Genomic DNA, 11,805 nt, shown 5'->3' with positions numbered 1-11,805 from the left:
AGCCGGTGGTACCGGCCGAAGCCCGGTAGCACCGGTAGGCCAGAATCCCGCAGATCTCCGCGCGCTGGTCTCTGGGTCGCCGGTGGTACTGGCCCTTGGGCTGGTAGTACCGGCGGTAATTTTTTTACTGCAGTATTTAAGCCGCCCGCGGTTATTTCTCCTCTCTCTTTCTTCCCCACCCGCCCGACCCTTTTCTCTTCTCCTCTCCCGGCGGCGGCGGCGCTTCTCTTGCCCCGATCTCTCGGCTCCTCCATCTTCTTCGCCCGATCTTTGAGGAGGACCTTGCCCCGGCCGTGAGGGACACGTGGAGGATCTTGGTTGACTCCAAGACCCGTGGGTTTGCTTGGATTCGGCCACTTTTCTCCGTGACGCAAGGTATATTTTGAAGTTGCCCGATCTCCCAATGTACCTTATTTTAGGCCGTTTCCTCGCACTCCTTTCCTTATCTTAGTGTGTTCTTGCTTCTAGAATGCCTTATGTGCTTTTTCCTTGGTCGATTCGGTCGATTAGAGGCGATTTCTTTGCTCATCGGTGCCGCCGGTGGTACCGGCCCCTGTGAGCAAGGCAGTTCCTCCCATTGCCTTGATCGATTTCATTGCTGCATTCTAGTGCGGGCTAGTGACCTTCTCTTGCTGCCCTTCTTTGTGGTATTGCAGCATGGATTCCGGAAAGTGCAAGAACCCTCCCCGTGGTGCTCGTCCTCGCTCCAGTGATGCCGGTGGTCGGTCTGCGGACCGGGCAGTGCGTGGTCGTGGGACTCCTTCCCGTGGTCAGGGTGCGGCTGGTGCTTCCACCGGCGATGAGGGCATTCCTGCCCCTCTTCACACCCACACCGTCCCGTGTCCGCCCCTCTCTCACCAGGCCAGAGTTCGAAGCCAAGCCGTGCCTGATCCTGTGCAAGAGGAAGGCCGAGCCATGGACCCCAATGTCCTTCGTCGCTCGCCTCTGCATCTCAGTGAGGTTGGTGCTCGCCGGACTCTCTCATGGCATCCTCAATTTAATGCCCATGTCCGGAGGCCCTCTATTCCCTCTGGTACGCAGCCCCAGCTTGGTATTGATTACAAGAAGCGTCTTGTGGACTTAAGAAATCAGTGCAGCGAGAACCCGTACAAGTTCATCAAGTTTGAGGGTGTTGAGGAGCGGTTTTGGTCTCAGTTTCAAAATGACTTTTATGAGTCTGTCCTCTACAAGGCCAGCAAAGTCACCAAGAATGGTCCACTTTTTCAGCACAAGTATGTGGTCCTCAAGTCTTTGCAAGAATTCAATCACCCTGAGGTCAATGCTTTGATTCAAAAGCTTGAAGAATGGCGCATCCTTCCTCTTATGATCCTTGAGAAGAATTGGAATGAGGAGATCATCTTTCAGTTTTGGGCAACATTGTGGGTGGATCAAGCCTCTAGGGTGCTGCATTGGATGACTCAAGGTGTTCATTATCGCCTTGACTTTATCACCTTCTCTCGCTTGCTTGGTTTTCATCATATGGATCGAGATGCACCCCGGCTATCTACATCTTTGCTGAGGGGATTTCTAAGGCTGACCTTGATGCTGCTGAAATGTACAAGCCAGGAGCTCATTCAGATTTCAAGACCACTCAGCTGAAGCCTTACTTCTATGTGCTGAACAACCTGATCCGCTACACCATTGACCCCAAGTTTGGAGATTCCATTCACCTCCGTCAAGATGCTCCTAAGATATTGGCTCGCTTTGGTGCTAATGGTGGCCACTTTGGTGTCTCGGATTTCATGTGGAACAAGATTGTTGATGCGTCCATGGATCCTCACAAGTACTTGCCCTATGCTCCATATCTGATGCATATTATTGAGCAAGTTGTTGGCATGCAGTTCTCTCACCCATGCGTTCATGCTCCGGTTCGTGCCAAGCACTTGGGTGCTCCTCATGCTCCTCCTCTCAGTCATGCTGGTGCTGCCACTCCTGGTGCTGCTACTCCTGGTGCTGCCACTCCTGCTGGTGCTCATGGTGCTCAAGGGGAAGCTGTCCCTCCTCCGGAAAGCGGTCGTGGTCGCCGCAGTCCTACCCGTCATGCGCTGCAGCGGTTCTTCTCCTACTTTTGCTATTGCCAGAAGAAGACCGATCAGCATCTTCGTCGTCTTGAGGAGAAGGCAGCTCTTCCTCCGTCCTCTCCTCTTCGTGAGTTTCAGGACCCCTATGCTGAATATGATAACATGCATCGGACTTCTGTTGATGAGGATGAGGAGCAGCAGGGTCCTCCTCCACCCTCTGCCTTTGATCCATTCTATGGTGGTGGGATTCCTGCTGGCTTCTCCATGGAGGACACCGAGGCCGGCTTTGCTTATCAGGATATCTTTGGAGCTGCGGATGATGTCACTAGGGCCTCTGTCTCTGCTGCACCCCCTCACGAGCAGTCCACCTCCGCTGATCCTCATGGTAAGGGGCCGCTGCATACCTTGATCGACTACGACGACGACGACGACGACCTTAATGATGATGATGACGAGTAGTCTTTCTAGCTCTTTCTCACAGCCTACCCTTTTTGGCACTTGCTGCCAAAGGGGGAGTGTTAGGCTTATCTTTGATGTAATAAGTTAGTTGTTGGTGCCTGTCTTAAACCTTTCTAAGTGGTGAACTAAGTGTGGTGAACAAGAACTTCTTTTGTGTGATGGTTGATTGTAAGCTAAACACTTTTATTTCTTTATTATATCTTGCTTGTGTTAGCTTCTTTAGACCTTTGTTGATGCAATGTTGTTTTTGAATGGTTATTGTGAGCTCTTTAGTTCTTGCATAATCACTCAAATTCTTCTTTTACTCTTTGTGATATATCCTGTCATACGCATCACGGTTCATTTCTTGTCACACACACACTCTTTTAGGCACCCCACGGATTGCAAAATTTAGGGGAAGCTTGATCTTAATGTATGCCATCTTGATATTAATCAAGATTCGAAATTCCAAATCCAATGCATACATTAAGGGGGAGCCCAACCTAATTTTTGGAATTCAAAAACTCTACTTCTTTCAATCTTTTATAAGCCTAAGTTGGTTGTCATCAATTACCAAAAAGGGGGAGTTTGTAAGTGCATTCGCCCTTGGTGTGGGCTTTGATAATTAATGACAATCAAATTAGGAACTGACATGTCTATCAGTGTAATCTACAGGTGTTAGTTCATTAATGGAATCAAACAAACACATTTGGTGAATCACAGCACCCCCAAAATTTCTTCATTTGAGCGACGTTTCAACTCAAGAAGCTACCTAGTTTTATTTCTTGTTTGAGTTATAGGAAACGCCGCACTATCAAGAGGGATGCAAATTGAGTTGGTAAGATGAGGATAAAGGTGCTCAGGTCATCTTAGGTTTTGCGCTTGAATGACACACTTGCACGCACGAACTTCTGGGAAGTTTCTTTTCTGCTAGGGTGAGCCGGTAGTACCGGCCCTCAGGGCCGGTGGTACCGGCAGTGGCAGTTCTTCTCCTGAGTTTTGCGAGAAAATGAACTACCGGTAGCACCGGGCTTTGACCGGTGGTACCGGCTACCGCCGGTGGTACCGGTGAAACGCCGGTAGTACCGGCAGGCCAAATTCTCGCAGAACTGCTGTTTTGTGGGATTTTGCACTGCCGATGGTACCGGCCTTACACCCGTGGTACCGGCTCTGGCCGGTGGTACCGGCTCAAGGCTGGTAGTACCGGTAGGCCTTTTTCTCGCATCTTCCTCGGCCTTCTCACGTTTAGATCTGGGGACGCCGGTGGTACCGGTGGTTGCACCGGTAGTACCGGCCAATGTTCTGTACTCTAGTATAAATAGCTCTCTCCTCTTTTCTAACGCTTGGCTTGCTCATTCTAGCTACTCCGCATCTGAGAAAACAGTCTCCAAGCTTTGTCTCACCCACTCTCTCTCACTCTTGCTCCTAGACTTCATTTCTTGAGAGATTCGAGCTAGAGAAGTGAGATTAGAGAGCTGGGAGCTTCGATCTGTGACTTGAGTACTCCGTTCCTCGTCTTGCCGGTTTGGTTTGTATTTGTTACTCTTGGGTTCTTGGAACCCTAGCCGGCTAGGCGTTCTTCGTGGTTGCCCGTGTTGACTCATTTGTGAGGGCACCCCGAAGTGTTTGTATTACCCCTTGATTCTTAGTGGAAACATCAAGCTAACCTCTATGGTTGCTTGAGGATGAGACCTAAGTGGTTAGACCTTCGTGGTCACCTCAACAACGGGGACGTAGGAACTCCTAAGTGGAGATTGCCGAACCTCGGGAAAAATACCTTGTCTTGTTGTGGAGGTAGCTTCGACTACCCTTGTTTGTGTTCTTTGTGTTCCTATCTCTCTTCCACTTTTCGACAGGTAAACAGAGGTCGATCTACGTTGTGGAGAAGGACTAAGCTAAGGAGACTTCAACAACATCCTCTACTACACTTAGGAAAGTGGGGTAAAACTCAGATCTGAAATCTAAGCCCTTTGCACTCTGATTTCGTAGCTGTTTTAGGGAGTCGGTAGTACCAGCAGTTTGCGTCGGTAGTACTGGCTGTGTGACACCAGTAGTACCGGCCCAAACTGTCGGTGGTACCGACAGGCATTTGACTTCCGCAACTTGAGTTTTGAGTTTCAGGTTTTAGATACGCCTATTCACCCCCCCCCCTCTAGGCCAATTAGATCCTTTCAGTATGGCTATCTATCCTAAATGTGATCACACCCTCTATGGTGTCTTGATCACCAAAACCAAAACCCTAAGCAATACCTTTGCCTTCATCTCCTAAGGGTTTTGTTTTTCTCTTTCTTCTTTTCCAAGTTGAGCACTTGATCATCTTGTGGTCATCACCATCATCACCATGATCATCACTTGCTCCATCACTTGGCATGTACCAACCTCATTAAGTCTACACACACTTAGTATAGAGGTTAGTACTAGGGTTTCATCAATTATCCAAAACCAAACTAGGGCTTTCACCTGGGCTTCTTTATTTTATATATCATATATCTATGGTTTACCCTCCTGCCAAGTATGTGACTATGCAACCCAATCACTCATAAGCAGTCATGTTTTGCAAGTTGATCTCATTGTTTAAGTCCTTAGTTCTTTCCCTTGAGCTAAATATAAATAATGTTACCTAGAATACTTCCCGGTGAAGTGCTACAATGGTATTTAATCTGTACGCTTGTGGATCCTATATTTATTTTATTAGTGGACAGTTTTTATACCACACTTCTGGCGCCATGCTAGGGATGTCAACTTAGCTTAAGTGGTGTTAGAAGTGTCAACAGTGGTGAGGTATTCATCCATTCTTTTTAGTTGCTCCCTTTCCTTAATTGCTTTATGTATAATCACCCTTAGGTGGGCTCGCCTTTTAAGGGCCTCGACTTGGTATCTTTTTTGTTGTAGCTCCTCTTGCATTTGCTTTAGGGCGCTAAGGCCCCTTTATTTGGTGTCCTCATCGCCTTTTGTTTCTTCTTCACTTGAGCTGCTAGAAATGGGTGGATCAAGCTTGGGTAGAGGTATGATGACAGTCCTCATTAGGCCAGCCTTGGTTATTCCCATTGGCGTGCCTGACGGTGGTATAGAAAGTTGAGCAGTGGGTAAGCTCTGGTCCCATTAATGAAGGTTTCGGCCATCGCTTCTGTGGGCCGCGAGGGTGGATCCCTAGCATGGTAGGCAGCATCTTCGATGGCATTTCTTTGGGTTGTGGTACGATGGGGTCCCCACAGATGGTGTCTCAACTATGGTGTTTTTCCTAACCTCTCACCTGAAAGCTCTAGTTTGGTTTTGGTTAATTGATGAAACCCAAAGTACTAACATTTATGCTAAATGTGTAAATTAGATAAGGTTAGTACATGCCAAGTGATGGAGCAAGAGATGATCATGGTGATGATAGTGATGACCACAAGATGATCAAGTGCTCAACATAGAAAAAAGAAAGAGAAAAACAAAACCCTATGGAGATCAAGGCAAAGGTATTGCTTAGTGTTTTAGTTTTTGGTGATCAGGACACAATAGAGGGTGTGATCACCTTTAGGATAGATAGTCGTACTATAAAGAGGGAAAATCTTTGGCTAAGCGGTTATAAAGTGCCACTAGGTGTCATTGCTCATGTGCATGCATTTAGATCCTAGTGAGCTAACTTGACCCTTGAAAATGTTTGTGAAAAATGCTAACACATGTTCACAAGGTAGAACACTTAGTGTTTAGGTAGAACACTTAGTGTTTAGCACATTTGAGCAAGGGTTGAAGTGGTGGAGAGGAGTTGGGTATCTCTCTCCCTCCTGCTGAGCTTTCTCGGTAGGATTCAACGCTTTTGAGAAAATAAAACGCATATTTTCTATTGCTGCGGTGGAAAATTCACTCACCAAACGCTGGGCTCTCCAGTGTTGGATGTTGGTCCTACGTCTGGTGTTCTCTGGTTGAGTGGTGCAAGAGAGAAGTGCGCATCGAAGCGTTCAACGAGGAGCATCGCACGCAGCCTACGCACTGTTCTTGCATCTAGTGAAGTACGACATCAGCAAGCACGCAAGTGAACGTTTCTCACAGTGAGTGTCAGACTCTAGGGAGCGTCCGGTGAGAATGCGTTGGACGTGTCTGATGACCCTACACACTTGCAATGCTCCCTAAGTAGCGTCTGGTACTAAGGGGCGCATCCTGTGCATTGCACCTGACGCGTCCGATGCTTTGAACCTGTGAACTCAAATATTTAAGTGACTGTTAGAGATCGATGCATGAGTTTTAAAAGTAAGACACATGGCTATCATCTGAGCATCGGACGCAGCGTTCGATGGCTAACCGTCTGCACATGCGACGCCCCTATGTTTTCTATGCACTAAGAGAGCCAATGACTCTATTTGTTTGGGGTGTCTACAAATAGTTGTTTGGCCGGCTTGGGGCTTACCCTCTTAGTATTCTAGCATGCTTGACATCCTTGTGAGCCTAAGCAAATACCTCACATTCATCTCCTTCATAGATTAACCATCTTTGTGAGATTAGGAGTGATTCTAAGTGCATTTGCTGAGTGATTACATCTAGTGGCACATGGGGATCAATTTGGCTGTGGTTTTCTTGTTACTCTTGGTGGTTGCCACCACCTAGATGACTTAGAGCAGTGGAGGAGCATTGGCATGAGTTGGTGATTGTTCGTGGTCATTTCCTAGGTGATTGTGAGGGGTCTTGTACCTTCCCCGGCGGAGAGCCGAAAGATAACTCTAATGGATTGCTCGTGTCATTGAGCTACCTCACTTGTAGGTAGGCTCTTGCGATGTCCTAGTGAGGACGAGGTTTGTGCAACACCTCTTAGACGCCGAACCACCCAGTGTTGGTCGACACAATGGGGACGTAGCGTGCCGGCAAACACGTGAACCTTGGGAGAAAAATCTTATGTCTGAATTGTGATTGTTTCATTGGAATTCTATTGGTGTTTGGACTTCATATTATTGTGATTGGTTTATACCCTATACGTGGTGGTATAAAGATTAAATCCTCTCTTTTACTTTCCCACAAACTAGAGTAGCTTACTTACTTGTATAGAAACTTTAGATAGTTCTCTAGTGTAAGTATAAACACAGCTTTCGTGTGTCTTGTGACAATAGCAACTAGAATTAGAATTATTGGATAGGTGGTTTGCAAACACCCCATTAAAGCTAGAGCATTATTTACTAACCTCTTGCTCTAGTGAATTTATAGAATTTTTAAATAGGCTATTCACTCCCCTCTAGTCATATTAGGACCTTTCACCACCCTTGATATTAACTAGAAAGGGAGAAGGGCAAGGGTTCTCCACAAGAGAGGAGAGTTGAGGGTGACGAGTAATGGTGCAACGAGAGGGTTATGTAATAAATTCGGTACATTAATTTATTTCGATTATAGTGCCACCCACTAGGTATTTATAGACCATACCCAACGAAGAGGTGAAATTACATAAGGATTGGCTACATCCACTTGCCTAACCACACATGAACAAGGGCATAGGATTAACTCCCCAAGCTTGGTTTTAAATTAGTTTGAATCATATTGTTTGAATTAATGCAATAAAATAAGATCCAATATGGAATACTTTATTTTTTTATACTGTATAAAATTTGATTGTACTGCTCCACCATTTAAATATACAATTCTATTTTTTCTATATATATATATATATGTTTACAATTTTGTAATATGTTGTTTCATTTCTTGGACTTAGTAGTTATGTAAACTACTCCCTTTATCTTAAAATAAAAGTCATTATCGCTTTCCAAAAAATATTTTTTTTTAAATTTTGACCAATTATATATATAATATTAATATTTATAATTCATAATTAGCATTAGTAGATAGATCGTAAAAACTTATTTGAAGATATAAATGTTACATGTATTTTCTACAAATCTAGTCAAAGTTGAGAAAATTTGACCTACACATATCACATAATGACTTTTTTCTAGGACGAAGGGAGTAATTCAACAATGATATATTAAAAAAATATTAATTTAGAACATTATAAAATAAAAAGTTATAAGCGGTGGGTCGATCACTCGAACAATTTAGGCCGACATGAGCGTTTGATTTGGCGTGCGCAATGGGCTGTCCGATGTTAGAGCCTAATTCTTGTACTGTGCAACACTAAAATGAGTTGGCCTTGACCTGATGGGTGTGGTGGCCCATTATGTCCAAACCGATCGCTTAACAACCTTTCTGATTGTTTTCTCGCGATTCTTAGCCCAACGCCACCATGCCCATCATCGCGGTTTATGAATTCCTGCTCTATTGTTTTAATAAAATCTATATTAGTGTTTCTAAAAAAACTATATTAGTACCATTTTTAAATAACCCAAAATATTGCTCTGAAACCAGAAGAAGTCAAATACGTCGAGCCTATATTTTCATATAACCTGAGACCATAAAAAGTCAAATGAACCTACATTAACTATTCCCATTTGTTTGCCGTCACTCATTTTCTTCTTCTTTTTGTCCTCATCTTTTTATTATTGTGAGAAAAGCATCGATAGGCTCTATCACTTGATTACGTGCCCTCTATTCGTACGTGTGGGGTACCGTAGCAATGCAATAGGCGGCAGCCGGCGGGCAGTGCACGGCCTGCATAAAACAAGACGCGCTAATGTTGTTTCTCCTCCCAATCCCGGTGAAGTCTCCGCGTGAAGTAAAGACATCACACGGCAACTACTACGTGTTGCCAATGAACGCAGCAAGGTCAACATGGAGAAGAACGCACAGCCGCTGGCTCTCCCATCTGCTAGTGTTTTTTTTTGGGGCTCATCTGCTAGCTACTTGCCAAGGCTGACCTTGCCGATTGGATGGGCAGTGGAATGGGCTTAAACTTCATAAATTCGTCCATGGCTAAAATATTTGGTAAGGAATATATATTCTCACATACCATTTGTTTTAAAAAAATGAAATATAACTCACATATATATATGTGCACACTCTCACGTACACACATTATAAACCCTATAAATTTCTGTAAAAAGATTATACCGGTACATCTTGTGATTAACGAAGTTAACATATGTATTGTCCTAACAATAAACATTATGTATTTTTCCAATTTTTACAAGGGTTTTATGATTATAATAGGAGGCACTACTATAGGAATGGTTTCTAGAGAAGACTGAAAATCCTCGGTAGAGGTGGTTGAGCTAGAAGCTAGCCTTGTTTAGTTCACCCAAAAAGCTAAAAACTTTTCAAGATTCCCCGTCACATCGAATCTTGCGGCATATGCATGGAGCAGTAAATATACTACAAGAAATATGGCTCTACATGACGGATTAGAGGTGACGTTCTAAGAATTTGTCATAGTATGACCCGAAGCCCACTATAAGCCCACCACGGGTCAAACCCTAGCCTCTCTCCTTCAGTCCCTCTCTCCCTACCCGTGAGCCACCACCCCTCACCCTTCTTCACGCCGACCCTCCCTCCTTTTCCGCAGGCGTCATCCCTCTCTATCCACCTCCCCTTCATGACCCCTCTCTCTCATCGGCGTCAAGCAGCAGGGGCAATGCAGCGGCGCACGGCGCCGGCAGTCCCACACCTCCTCAGCTCGCATCCATGTGCGCTCCCAAATCCCAACAACATGGGGTTCGGCACGCATGGGGGCCGTAGCTCCCGACGGCGCACGTGGCCCCTCGCCCCAACCCAGCTCCGGCCTAATCTCTCCTCTCCACCAACGACCTCTCAGATCCCGACAGAGACGAGAGAGGTAGTGCAGACAGCAGCTCCAGCAAAGTGTGGGGAACCAGCAGCGGCTGCGGCGGGCTCATAGGGCAGCAGCCTGACTCCTGTTGACGAAGAACACACCAAAGATGAGCACGGGTATTCGTTCTCTCTTTTTTCTTTGTTGGTACTCTGTGTGCTAATTCTATTTGTTGCCGCACTGAACTGCTAGTGGATTTGGTTTTGGTCATGATTTGACATATCTTTTAGTGAATTTGTTATGGCAGGCTAGATCTGGAGTGTTGCCTATCTGCATGGCTACAGTTCTGTGCACAGTTAAGCTGGTTAGGCTGATCTGATCTGATAAATTATCGTAATATTTGTATCAGGCGTCCTTTATCTGGGCCTAAAACATGAAGTCCAGTTAAGCTGGTTAGGCTGATCTGATCTGATTTATCAACATGCAGAGGATTGACAGGATGCCCTCCTGTGGTGAAATTGTTATGAGTGTTCTCAGTTATAATTTATTTGTTCTCTTTTTTATATTGCGAGGTGGATTATGATACCTGCCATTCCTTGGTGGATTAAAGCGTTCAGGTGCTTCATCTTGCTGGATGTCTGGTGAGCACTAGTGTATGGTCCTATCCTTGATCTAGTAATCACTTTATATTTATTTGTCTTTTGCAGCTGTAGTGTTCAGGAGTGGATGATTCGAAATGTTGTAGTACTGTATTTGACTGTGCTAGATGTCTAGATGTATCATACTTGGGTAACATTCTTAGATACAATGAAGTTATACTCATTCATACTTTAGTAATATTTTTAGATACTTGGGAAAATGTTTCTAATGCAATATTTTGAGATTGTGTGATTTGAAGTTGAGTTGTGTAATGTTCTCTGTTTTTTGATGCACTAAACACTTGCAAGAAGAGTTGTGTAATGTTCTCTGTTTTTAGATGCTATAGTTTACAATCAAAATGTGTCACTTTTGGATGTTGTAGGACTAAAATTCTGCTTTTGTCGTCTAACTTGTGATGTTACGTGTCTCTATCTGTACAACAGTGACATCCATCAGGCATGCCTTCCTTGGTTTACAGATAGCAGTAGCAACACTTCGACAAGGTATGTTAGCAGTAATTGTTTGAGGCTTGATTATTTGTCTTGAAGTGAACTGTGATTAGCATTATTATCTATCCTTATTGTACATGTCAGCGTTGTTCCTTGCCTATAGTTTAAGTTGCCTACATATGAGTAATATTGCATATATGTCATTTTCAGGGAGACAAGTGCATAGACCAAGAACCTGATGCAATGGATTTTTTTTGAAGGAGTGCCGCTATACTGCAAAAAAAATTAAGCCTTGTCATAGATGTGAAGATTGAAAAGGACTTACTTTTTTAGTTTTCCTAGGTTTTATGGTGATCAGACATGTTGTGTTAATGTACTGGAATTTTTTTTATAAAGAATGTACTAGAAATTGAGTTAACCAAATTATTGGGCTTTATGTGATTTTCATTATATAATCTGTGATGTTCAATTTGGTGAACACATGTAGCTTACATGGCAACTCAAATCTGTGACGGAGTATTATCTTACATGGCATCATCTGTGGCACATGCATGGTTATGAACTTATGATGGTCTATTTTGTCATAAGCTATCGGGCCTAGCCTGGGCTAGATGGGCTTCCAGGAATTTCATGA

At 44.4% G+C, this 11,805-nt stretch overlaps 1 long non-coding RNA gene across 3 annotated transcripts; it reads left to right on the top strand.

Annotated features, from left to right (window-relative positions):
• On the top strand, positions 9,797–11,626 carry LOC110435456. Of its 3 annotated transcripts, XR_002453158.1 has the most exons (4): positions 9,797–10,262; positions 10,391–10,724; positions 11,166–11,225; positions 11,382–11,626. It is a non-coding gene; the product is annotated as an uncharacterized LOC110435456 (long non-coding RNA). The 3 variants fall into 3 exon arrangements; XR_002453157.1 differs by having other exon boundaries at positions 9,798–10,736; XR_002453156.1 differs by having other exon boundaries at positions 9,802–10,724.

The sequence above is a fragment of the Sorghum bicolor genome, chromosome 5 (genome assembly GCF_000003195.3).
Source record: "Sorghum bicolor cultivar BTx623 chromosome 5, Sorghum_bicolor_NCBIv3, whole genome shotgun sequence".
Lineage (NCBI taxonomy): Eukaryota > Viridiplantae > Streptophyta > Magnoliopsida > Poales > Poaceae > Sorghum > Sorghum bicolor.
Note: the sequence above shows the minus strand (reverse complement) of the source record. Positions and strands in the feature narration are given on the sequence as shown.